This window comes from Notolepis coatsorum (genome assembly GCF_963971535.1).
Source record: "Notolepis coatsorum genome assembly, chromosome: 7".
In the NCBI taxonomy this organism is placed as follows: domain Eukaryota; kingdom Metazoa; phylum Chordata; class Actinopteri; order Aulopiformes; family Paralepididae; genus Notolepis; species Notolepis coatsorum.
The window spans coordinates 49,805,615-49,818,027 of NC_140171.1; positions in this window are offsets into that span (position 1 = coordinate 49,805,615).

Here is a 12,413-nt window from a genome sequence, read left to right on the forward strand (position 1 = left end):
TACGTCTGTCCTCACGTCTGTCATATCCTCCCTTTCCTGTTTAAACTGCTCCTGGAAAAGAATGGTGGAGCGCAATAAGCATCTGATCGTGCACGTTGTATGCTGGAAGAGGATAGTAGTCCAGTAAATCTTTGTGCTTAATGCACACGTAATCCTCTTGGGCCACTCCTAAGTCACAGTACACACCCATGTCAATCAACTTCACACAAATGTGTTTCTCTGAGACAAAGTGGACAGAGTTTTGGGCAACAATGACCAGCATAATCTTCCCCATGTGAAGTCCTTCATCACTGTTCCCAAACAAGATGAACATCCCCTTTCTGTAGTCTGTGCCTTTGACTGTAACATTGTTACAAGCCACTGCAGACTGAGACTCAAATTGACAACTGGCTACAGATGCCCTGATCTTGTTGTTGTAATCATCCAAATAAAAGGCAGTCCCCTTCTCTACCTGTATAACAGGAGGAAACAAGTTTCCCGCACTCAGGTAGGCCTGGAGGAGTTGGTGTCTCTCTGCTAGTGTTTTGCACAGATTTTTGAAATTGTGCAATTTTCTGGCACACTGTTTGAAAAAAGTGTGTTTGCTTTCAAACCGCAGAGTCCACAGGCGAATAAGTGGGCCAAAGTGGATGATTAGATCTGGATAATGGCCAATATAGTGATGCTTTGGCCTCAGGGGGGCATTGGGGAAGAGCCTTTTCCTGTTGCATATGTACTCCTCTGTGATGACTTTCAGATATGCTACCTGGCCTTCTGTAATGACTGGTGCACAGATAAGCTCAACCATCTCTCTCAGCTGCAAAATGAGCTGCCACACCTCATTGTCACAGGGATCTTTAATCCTGCCACCCACCAAGAGAGGGAGTAATCTAAGGAAACACCAGTTTTGAACTGCATGCCCACTTAGTTTGTCACTGCTGGGAGAGAGGTCTGCTGGTTTGTCCCTACCATCGTTCCCTTCATATCGGAACTTGTTTTTGCACCGATTTAACTGCAGGTAAGTAAAATGATTCTCCTGGACTAAATGGCGAATATATAAAGGAAGGTCATAAGCCATGACTCCCTCAAATAAATCATGGCCTAGACATGGTGGGAGGCCAGGCTGGCAAACATGGAAATGAGAAAGCTGGTTGAAAGGAGAGTCAAACTTGATACCGCATACAGAGTCTGTGGTACTAGTTTCCAGGTCTTGCAAATTACTTGTGTATGATTGGACCGTTCTTGTGGCACCACACAACACTGGATTCTTCACAAAATCCTCTCTCTGTACCTGACAGTAGCGACAAAAATATTTAGATCGACTGAAGTTTTCTAAAAATCCCCCAATAGAATGGGATCCTAAGTTGTCTCCTGCAATGGCAACCAAAGAGCCCTTTAGTACAGTGCCATCAGATATGACTACACCTCTCTCCTCCAGGATTTTGAGGTCCTCAATCAGATGTGCAAAAACCTTTTTTAGCCCAAAATACTTAAAGTCCTGCTCCCTACATAAGAGAACAAGTTGCATTTGATCTATAGAAGATCTATTGTGAGGCAAGATGTCAGTCAGGGTTAGGTAAACAGCTAAGACCTTGTGCTTTTTCTTCCCTGAGCCCAGTGGATTAACAACCTCGAAGGCATCTTGGTACAGTATCAAACCAAGTGAGGAAGGGTCAGCTTTCAACATTGGATTACTTTGAAATCCTTCTCCATCCTTGACATCCTGATAGACAGCATCAGTAGATTGCTGCAAACGTGTCATGTTATACTGTTCTCGTAGAGACTCGTTTTTGAACAGTGTCACCAATGTCTCATGTATAGGTACATACTGAGCAAAGCATTCTTTGTCATTTTCATCATTGCCCAAGAGCAAAGGCACGGGATGAACATGGTTGAAACACTCTTTAAAAGCAGACTTCCTCTTTGTATCTGTACTGAGTCTTCCCTTGTTAAAAAGTGTGAGTAGATCATCTCTGTTCACTTCATCAACCATGCTGCTTATAGTGGCCTGAGGGATTTCAAGTTTCTTCAATTTCTCACTCAGAACGTTAAGTGTATGAGACAGGCCAAGTTCATGAGCAATTTGAAAGTCCTCAATAATGGTTTGTATGGTGCTTGCCGGTAAGAGTAGCTTAGATTGCAATTTCAAATAGAAAAGTGTAAGGTTATGTAAAAAAAGGGTTTCGTCCACAGCTAATGGCACTTCTGGTTCATCATGTTCACCAGCAGCTTCTGAATACGTCTGACTGGGTTCTGGCAATGACTCTGTAGACTTGTCTAGTACCAAGTCATCTAAAACTGAATCCTTGTGTTTCCTGGAAATATGTGAAGCAAAAGTCATTACGTTTGTGAACCTGCAATCACAACCTCTAAATGGACATGGCGATTCCATTCCTCCCTTTATGTGTGTCTTCAAATGCTTGATAAGAGAGGCTAAAGTGTCACACTTAAATGCACAAGCCTCAAGCACACATTTCAAGGATGTGTCAGGTGGTAGAGCTGATCTAGGAGGTCTAGGCGGCTGACCAGCTTGCAGGTAGCACCTATGCAGCCTATATATATGAGATCTCAGTGCTGCGTGTTTTCTGAACCTCTGTGAGCAGTCAGGTATCCCGCACTGATAAAGATAATTGGGGGCGTTACTGTGGAGCTGCGCGTGCTGGACAAAGGTATGCACACTCTCAGACACATGCTGACATCGAATATATTTACAGTGGAACATTGTTGTGCGTGCTATAGTTACCTACCCAATCATTACATCTGCCTCACACTGAACACTGGTTAGCCTGGCTGCCTCACTGAACAAGATGCCACTGAACAGGATACTGTATGTTAAAGACCTCTCTGATGACCTAGAAAAAAGGAAACCAGAGAAAGGAGAGATTACAGTTTGCATGCAGATTATGAACGTATACTATAGGCTAATCTCAGGTGTACTGCACAGGAAACAAATAGTCTATAAACTACGATCTGTGTTGCATATAGGCCTACCTATACAACCAAGAAGCAATCCGTGCATGGATCTGGGGAGACGTCAGTGCAGATTACTGTCCTGTACGCCTTGTCGGCCGGAACGATTCAGGCAGGCAATCAGTTGGCAGGCCCTAGGACAAGGGAGGGAGGCAAGAGGAAAGAAAAAAAACACAGGGAACGACGCATAAATTCATGTCAAACAGTACTGCATGAGGTGATTAATCTCAGGTGTACTGCACAGGAAACAAATATAGTCTATAAACTACGATCTGTGTTGCATATAGGCCTACCTATACAACCAAGAAGCAATCCGTGCATGGATCTGGGGAGACGTCAGTGCAGATTACTGTCCTGTACGCCTTGTCGGCCGGAAAGATTCAGGCATAGGCAATCAGTAGGCAGGCCCTAGGACAGAAAAAAAACACAGGGAACGACGCATAAATTCATGTCAAACAGTACTGCATGAGGTGATTAATCTCAGGTGTACTGCACAGGAAACAAATATAGTCTATAAACTACGATCTGTGTTGCATATAGGCCTACCTATACAACCAAGAAGCAATCCGTGCATGGATCTGGGGAGACGTCAGTGCAGATTACTGTCCTGTACGCCTTGTCGGCCGGAAAGATTCAGGCATAGGCAATCAGTAGGCAGGCCCTAGGACAGAAAAAAAACACAGGGAACGACGCATAAATTCATGTCAAACAGTACTGCATGAGGTGATTAATCTCAGGTGTACTGCACAGGAAACAAATATAGTCTATAAACTACGATCTGTGTTGCATATAGGCCTACCTATACAACCAAGAAGCAATCCGTGCATGGATCTGGGGAGACGTCAGTGCAGATTACTGTCCTGTACGCCTTGTCGGCCGGAAAGATTCAGGCATAGGCAATCAGTAGGCAGGCCCTAGGACAGAAAAAAAACACAGGGAACGACGCATAAATTCATGTCAAACAGTACTGCATGAGGTGATTAATCTCAGGTGTACTGCACAGGAAACAAATATAGTCTATAAACTACGATCTGTGTTGCATATAGGCCTACCTATACAACCAAGAAGCAATCCGTGCATGGATCTGGGGAGACGTCAGTGCAGATTACTGTCCTGTACGCCTTGTCGGCCGGAAAGATTCAGGCATAGGCAATCAGTAGGCAGGCCCTAGGACAGAAAAAAAACACAGGGAACGACGCATAAATTCATGTCAAACAGTACTGCATGAGGTGATTAATCTCAGGTGTACTGCACAGGAAACAAATATAGTCTATAAACTACGATCTGTGTTGCATATAGGCCTACCTATACAACCAAGAAGCAATCCGTGCATGGATCTGGGGAGACGTCAGTGCAGATTACTGTCCTGTACGCCTTGTCGGCCGGAAAGATTCAGGCATAGGCAATCAGTAGGCAGGCCCTAGGACAGAAAAAAAACACAGGGAACGACGCATAAATTCATGTCAAACAGTACTGCATGAGGTGATTAATCTCAGGTGTACTGCACAGGAAACAAATATAGTCTATAAACTACGATCTGTGTTGCATATAGGCCTACCTATACAACCAAGAAGCAATCCGTGCATGGATCTGGGGAGACGTCAGTGCAGATTACTGTCCTGTACGCCTTGTCGGCCGGAAAGATTCAGGCATAGGCAATCAGTAGGCAGGCCCTAGGACAGAAAAAAAACACAGGGAACGACGCATAAATTCATGTCAAACAGTACTGCATGAGGTGATTAATCTCAGGTGTACTGCACAGGAAACAAATATAGTCTATAAACTACGATCTGTGTTGCATATAGGCCTACCTATACAACCAAGAAGCAATCCGTGCATGGATCTGGGGAGACGTCAGTGCAGATTACTGTCCTGTACGCCTTGTCGGCCGGAAAGATTCAGGCATAGGCAATCAGTAGGCAGGCCCTAGGACAGAAAAAAAACACAGGGAACGACGCATAAATTCATGTCAAACAGTACTGCATGAGGTGATTAATCTCAGGTGTACTGCACAGGAAACAAATATAGTCTATAAACTACGATCTGTGTTGCATATAGGCCTACCTATACAACCAAGAAGCAATCCGTGCATGGATCTGGGGAGACGTCAGTGCAGATTACTGTCCTGTACGCCTTGTCGGCCGGAAAGATTCAGGCATAGGCAATCAGTAGGCAGGCCCTAGGACAGAAAAAAAACACAGGGAACGACGCATAAATTCATGTCAAACAGTACTGCATGAGGTGATTAATCTCAGGTGTACTGCACAGGAAACAAATATAGTCTATAAACTACGATCTGTGTTGCATATAGGCCTACCTATACAACCAAGAAGCAATCCGTGCATGGATCTGGGGAGACGTCAGTGCAGATTACTGTCCTGTACGCCTTGTCGGCCGGAAAGATTCAGGCATAGGCAATCAGTAGGCAGGCCCTAGGACAGAAAAAAAACACAGGGAACGACGCATAAATTCATGTCAAACAGTACTGCATGAGGTGATTAATCTCAGGTGTACTGCACAGGAAACAAATATAGTCTATAAACTACGATCTGTGTTGCATATAGGCCTACCTATACAACCAAGAAGCAATCCGTGCATGGATCTGGGGAGACGTCAGTGCAGATTACTGTCCTGTACGCCTTGTCGGCCGGAAAGATTCAGGCATAGGCAATCAGTAGGCAGGCCCTAGGACAGAAAAAAAACACAGGGAACGACGCATAAATTCATGTCAAACAGTACTGCATGAGGTGATTAATCTCAGGTGTACTGCACAGGAAACAAATATAGTCTATAAACTACGATCTGTGTTGCATATAGGCCTACCTATACAACCAAGAAGCAATCCGTGCATGGATCTGGGGAGACGTCAGTGCAGATTACTGTCCTGTACGCCTTGTCGGCCGGAAAGATTCAGGCATAGGCAATCAGTAGGCAGGCCCTAGGACAAGGGAGGGAGGCAAGAGGAAAGAAAAAAAACACAGGGAACGACGCATAAATTCATGTCAAACAGTACTGCATGAGGTGATTAATCTCAGGTGTACTGCACAGGAAACAAATAGTCTATAAATTAGTATTGTTTGTCTAGCAGTGTCGAGCTTGAGTGTTATACTCCGAGTACATACTGTAGTATAGACAGCATAGTTGGTGGTAGTATAGACATGGTAGCATAATAGTAAAATTCAGTAAGACAGTTATTATTAGTTAAAATTCTGATATTGAAGAAGTTTTGGTTGATAAAGTGGGCAGTTTATCCTGTGCTGAAAAGTCTCCATTCCAATAGAGAGAGTATATATTTTAGTGTTTATTTGATTGATTTGGCCTTTTATTTATTACGTTTCCACAGTTATTTCCTCATACTTTATTAACATTTTGTACATAATACAAGTTCATGTTAAAATGATGACACAAAAAGCCAGACCGAGGGCTTGTTTCATAAACAAACTGAACTTTCTTTTGCCTGCCTACTGTATTTGTTTGGTGGAAACCTGATCATAAAGTAAAGTAAAAAAAAAAAAGTAGTGTGCTATTTTTGTAGTGTAGCTTGCTACATTTATCTGGGGATAGCTTCCATTGTAGTTGAGCTATATTTAATAGAGAGTAACTAGTGTAGCTTACTACATTTTCCAAGTAGCTTGCCCATCACTGGCTAAATGCTGCATGTAGCTAGTTAGCTGAACTGAAGCTATATAGGTAGCCAGGTAGCTAAATGGCTGGCTATACTATAGCTCCAGTTCAGAACAACACTTTTTCACTGGTAGTTTGTGGAAATGAACCAACTTTCCCCTCTTTCACACGGTAAAATTAGTTTGAACAGCCAGGAGCAATATAAAAAAAAAACACAGTGGTCCCGTTGTTTGGTAGGCAACGTTGCATTACCCAACAGAGGTCAGACATAGCTAACAGCTAACATTAGCAGCAGGCACACATAACGTGTAAAAACGCATAACCATGTAAAAAACGAACACAGCACTACTCCGCTGGCGTTTGCAATCGAAATCATAGATACAGAATAATATCCACCATCGACTTTATCATGCACTATATACTCACGTTTTATTGTCGATTAACGATGCAGAGATACAGCACACGCTGATACAACAATGGAGGAAGGTGCAGGTATTCTGGGAGGCAAGGTACAGGTGTAGTGCATTCTGGGAGGCGCCCGCCCAGGAAGCTGGTGTGTGTGCAGGCAGCCTAGACAAGTCTCAACATGTCTCCTAATCATGCATTATATAGTGGCCCCCAATACGCAGGTGCAGAACGGGTACTGATTGATTGATTGATTGATTGATTGATTGATTGAAAACTTTATTAACAGATTGCAGAATGGGTACAATACAGTACAGCTCAATACACACAATTGTTAAGGGGATGCAGACCAGAGAAAGACTTTCGTCTTGTTTACATCAGGGTCCCCCATAACCTTTCAATTCATCAGGACATACATCGTCATCATCATTTATTTATTCGTACATGGAATTACCACAGTCCAACAGTACATATAATTCACCAAATACCATGGCCGAAAGGAACAGGAAGAAGAAAAAATCTTCTACACCTGCCCTTACACACACACAACACACCAATAGACTTATTGTGTAAAACAAACAGAATATGCATTTTGCAAAAATGGAAACATCAACACAACCAAATTAAATCAACATAAATAAACCCATTTTGTGTATCTATCAGCAAACTACATATTTCGGTTCATTCATTTACACACACACACACACACACATACATGACATACAGACAGTACTGCTACATCTATACATTTATGAAACCGTACATTAGGTGGGGTGGGGTGGGGGGGGGCTGTACATTGGAGATGGTTGGGTGGGTGGGGTGGGGGGGTTGGGTAGGTTGGGTATAGGAGGGGTGGGTGGACACTGTACAACTGTATACAAGCACATTGGAATATTGACAAAACCATGTTTGGTAATTTACTGTACATTGGAGGGGGTTGGGTTAGGACATTTACAGGGGCCAGTTTCGAATTGCAGTCTCCCGTATAGGTGTTCTTTGAGAGTGGTTTTGAAAGTGGGTAGTGATTCACATTCCTTTACAGCTTTGGGTAGGGCGTTCCACATTGATCTGGCATAATTGCGAAACATGTTTAGTCCCTGATTGAGCCGAATCTGGGTACCAGGCCCATTGCATGTTGATGTACTCTGTCGTCTCTAAGCCATCCTAGGTTGTCAAAGTGGGCAGGGGTGAGGTGGGTTCTAGGAGTAAGGTCAAGCATGTAGTCTGACCAGTTTGTTTTGAGATGTTTGTGTAGCAGGGTGGATTATCCCTATGAACGTTCACCAGGTAGGGGGAACGCAGCATGCAGATCTGAGTCCAACTGAATCCCTGACTTTAGTGCAGGAGTAGAGTGGAGCTTTAGCAGAGTGGTGGATGGGGCCTATAGGATTTACTAACCTAGGGGTAGTGAGCTGGTCCTTCTTGCCCTCCAGGGCGACTCGCAGTAATTCCCCACACACCCACACTTCTCCTAATACTACCCGCACCCTCCCACACCTGGTGGCAGTAGTGATAGATGATATACTTTCTCCCCAAAGCAGTACCTTTCCTTGCTGATGAGCAGAGACCTGTCCCAATGATATAGGCTCCCCTGTTAGGGAAGTTTAGGCTGCAGAGGACTATGATGGTCCAGTTCTACACTGCCATCATCCAGTCCATCCTCACCCTCTCCATCATCACCTGGTTCCCTGCAGCCACGGTCAGGGACAAGGCTGCAGCGGGTGATACGATCAGCGGAGAGTGTGATCGGCTGCCCCCTTCCCTCCCTCAAGTCCCTACATTCCTCCAGGGCCTTGAGGAGGGCGAGGAAGATCATGGCAGACCCCGCCCACCCGGGTCACGACCTCTTCACCATGCTTTTCACCCTAGCAACCACCTAGAAACACCCTAGCAACCACATATAACACCCTAGCAACCACCTAGAAACACCCTAGCAACCACTTATAACACCCTAGCAACCACCTAGAAACACCCTAGCAACCACATATAACACCCTAGCAACCACCTAGAAACACCCTAGCAACCACTTATAACACCCTAGCAACCACCTAGAAACACCCTAGCAACCACATATAACACCCTAGCAACCACCTAGAAACAACCTAGCAACCATATATAACACCCTAGCAACCACCTAGAAACACCCTAGCAACCACTTATAACACCCTAGCAACCACCTAGAAACACCCTAGCAACCACTTATAACACCATAGCAACCACCTAGAAACACCCTAGCAACCACTTATAACACCCTAGCAACCACCTAGAAACACCCTAGCAACCACTTATAACACCCTAGCAACCACCTAGAAACACCCTAGCAACCACCCATAACACCCTAGCAACCACCTAGAAACACCCTAGCAACCACCTAGAAACACCCTAGCAACCACTTATAACACCCTAGCAACCACCTAGAAACACCCTAGCAACCACCCATAACACCCTAGCAACCACCTAGAAACACCCTAGCAACCACTTATAACACCCTAGCAACCATAGAAACACCCTAGCAACCACTTATAACACCCTAGCAACCACCTAGAAACAACCTAGCAACCATATATAACACCCTAGCAACCACCTAGAAACACCCTAGCAACCACTTATAACACCCTAGCAACCACCTAGAAACACCCTAGCAACCACTTATAACACCATAGCAACCACCTAGAAACACCCTAGCAACCACTTATAACACCCTAGCAACCACCTAGAAACACCCTAGCAACCACTTATAACACCCTAGCAACCACCTAGAAACACCCTAGCAACCACCCATAACACCCTAGCAACCACCTAGAAACACCCTAGCAACCACCTAGAAACACCCTAGCAACCACTTATAACACCCTAGCAACCACCTAGAAACACCCTAGCAACCACCCATAACACCCTAGCAACCACCTAGAAACACCCTAGCAACCACTTATAACACCCTAGCAACCATAGAAACACCCTAGCAACCACTTATAACACCCTAGCAACCACCTAGAAACAACCTAGCAACCATATATAACACCCTAGCAACCACCTAGAAACACCCTAGCAACCACTTATAACACCCTAGCAACCACCTAGAAACACCCTAGCAACCACTTATAACACCCTAGCAACCACCTAGAAACACCCTAGCAACCATATATAACACCCTAGCAACCACCTAGAAACACCCTAGCAACCACTTATAACACCCTAGCAACCACCTAGAAACACCCTAGCAACCACTTATAACACCCTAGCAACCACCTAGAAACACCCTAGCAACCACCCATAACACCCTAACAACCACCTAGAAACACCCTAGCAACCACCTAGAAACACCCTAGCAACCACTTATAACACCCTAGCAACCACCTAGAAACACCCTAGCAACCACCCATAACACCCTAGCAACCACCTAGAAACACCCTAGCAACCACCTAGAAACACCCTAGCAACCACTTATAACACCCTAGCAACCATAGAAACACCCTAGCAACCACCTAGAAACACCCTAGCAACCAGCTATAACACCCTAGCAACCATAGAAACACCCTAGCAACCACTTATAACACCCTAGCAACCACCTAGAAACACCCTAGCAACCACCCATAACACCCTAGCAACCACCTAGAAACACCCTAGCAACCACCTAGAAACACCCTAGCAACCACTTATAACACCCTAGCAACCACCTAGAAACACCCTAGCAACCACCCATAACACCCTAGCAACCACCTAGAAACACCCTAGCAACCACCTAGAAACACCCTAGAAACCACTTATAACACCTTAGCAACCATAGAAACACCCTAGCAACCACCTAGAAACACCCTAGCAACCAGCTATAACACCCTAGCAACCACCTAGAAACACCCTAGCAACCACTTATAACACCCTAGCAACCATAGAAACACCCTAGCAACCACTTATAACACCCTAGCAACCACCTAGAAACACCCTAGCAACCACCCATAACAGCAACCACCTAGAAACACCCTAGCAACCACTTATAACACCTTATTGTGAAATAAGAATAATATAATGTGATATGTTGATATGCTATTGTGAGATTACAACATCTGATGTGATATGACAGAGAAAGACTTTTGTCTTGTTTTTTTTAATAAAATTACAATATATTATTGTGAAATAATAAATAAATTATGTGAAATATTCATATGCTACTGTGAGATAAAAAAATGTGATGTGATATTACAGAGGATTTTGATTGCAATATTTTATTGTGAAATAATAAATAAATTATGTGAAATATTCATATGCTACTGTGAGATTACAACATCTGATGTGATATTACAGAGGATTTTGATTGCGGTATCTTATTGTTTCAAGTTTCTTTAATAGTTGTCATACAGAAGTACAGAATACTTTTGTACAAAATGCTTCTTACTGTTGCGCTCCAGAGACTGTGCATGACAAGATAAGTATGAAATAAAAACATAGTAAAAATAGTAAAAATTAGAAGTAAAAAAAGAGGTCACAGTGTTCAGTTTAGACATATGTACAATGTTCGTAGACGTAGTTACCATACAATATACAATACTGTGCAGTGTACTAATATACAATACTATACTATATAGTGCAAGGCATAAATGGACGAGGTGCAGTTTAGGTACAATTCACAGTAGGTGTACGAGTTGTAGTGCAAATCCTTTATCAATAAATATAAAGTGTAAGTGTGTTTGTGTGATCTAAAGTGTGGAGAGTGGGTGCTGCAGTGTGTTGTTTGTTTGAGTGAGTGTGTGCGTGTGGGTGTGTGTGCTGTGTGCATTTGATGGTTGTTGCATAGTGATTATTGTTCGTTTAGCGATTATTGTTCGTTTAGCAGCCTGATGGCCTGGGGATAGAAGCTCCTTCTGAGTCTTTCTGTGCTCGCCATAAGACTCCGGTATCGCTTGCCTGACGGCAGCAGTTCAAAGAGGCAGTTGTTCGGGTGGCTCGAGTCCTTAATAATTCTCTTAGCCTTCCCCTTGCACCGCTTGTTGTAAATGTTCTGGAGGGTGGGAAGCCCCCCTCTAATTGTGCGTTCGGCTGAACGTGTCACTCTTTGTAGTCTGCTACGGTCTTTTGCAGTGCTATTCCCAAACCAGGAGGTGATGTTGCCGGTCAGGATGCTCTCTATTGTACATGAGTAGAAGTTCCTAAGGATCTTCTGACTGACTTGGAACTTCCTTAGGCGCCTGAGGAAGTAGAGGCGTTGTCGTGCCTTCTTCACAACACTGTCAATGTGTGTGGTCCATGTCAAGTCCTCGGATATGTGGGCTCCGAGGTACTTGAAACTGTTCACTCTCTCAACTGGTGCCCCGTCGATGCTGAGGGGGCTGTAGTCCTTGACCCCCGACCTCCTGAAGTCCACAATCATCTCTTTTGTTTTGCTGACGTTCAGGGAGAGGCAGTTCTCCTGACACCACTGTGACAGGTTCTCTACCTCT